This window comes from Cricetulus griseus, chromosome 6 (assembly GCF_003668045.3).
Source record: "Cricetulus griseus strain 17A/GY chromosome 6, alternate assembly CriGri-PICRH-1.0, whole genome shotgun sequence".
Taxonomy (NCBI): Eukaryota; Metazoa; Chordata; class Mammalia; order Rodentia; family Cricetidae; genus Cricetulus; species Cricetulus griseus.
In genome coordinates, this window is record NC_048599.1 from 6209717 (window position 1) to 6210230 (window position 514).

Here is a 514-nt window from a genome sequence, read left to right on the forward strand (position 1 = left end):
CATCAGGGGGCGTGGGCATGGGTGGGATAGGGTGGAGTGAGACGGGGTGGAGCGCGACGGCTGGGGCCCGAGCGTGGGAGGCAGACATGGAGCCTGATGGGCCGTGTGCACATGGCTGCACAGAGCAGCGAGGCACAAAGAGAGGTTGCTCTGCCCTGCAGACCTCGAGTGTCGCACCGGGTTTTGGGGGAGGGGGGGCTGAGCCTATGGAAACCTGTGCGCTGACCCCGGTTTTGATCAGCTCTTGGCCATGCCAGCTCAGACCACCGCCCTTAGCGTCGTGCACCCAGCCAGGGATTTAGAATGTGGAATTGTGGCCTGCTGTAGCAAGTCCCGCTAGAGCCTTTTGCGGGTGCTGGAGGGATGCTGAGACGTGGTCTCACTACAGAGCCCAGGCTGGCCTGGAACGCTGGCTCTGTCTTCTGCACCTTGGTGAGAGCCTGTGTCCGCTAGGCCTCAGCCCCTGCGCACCCCACGAAGATTGCACGCTCTCTTTCCATCAGGGGACGTCACC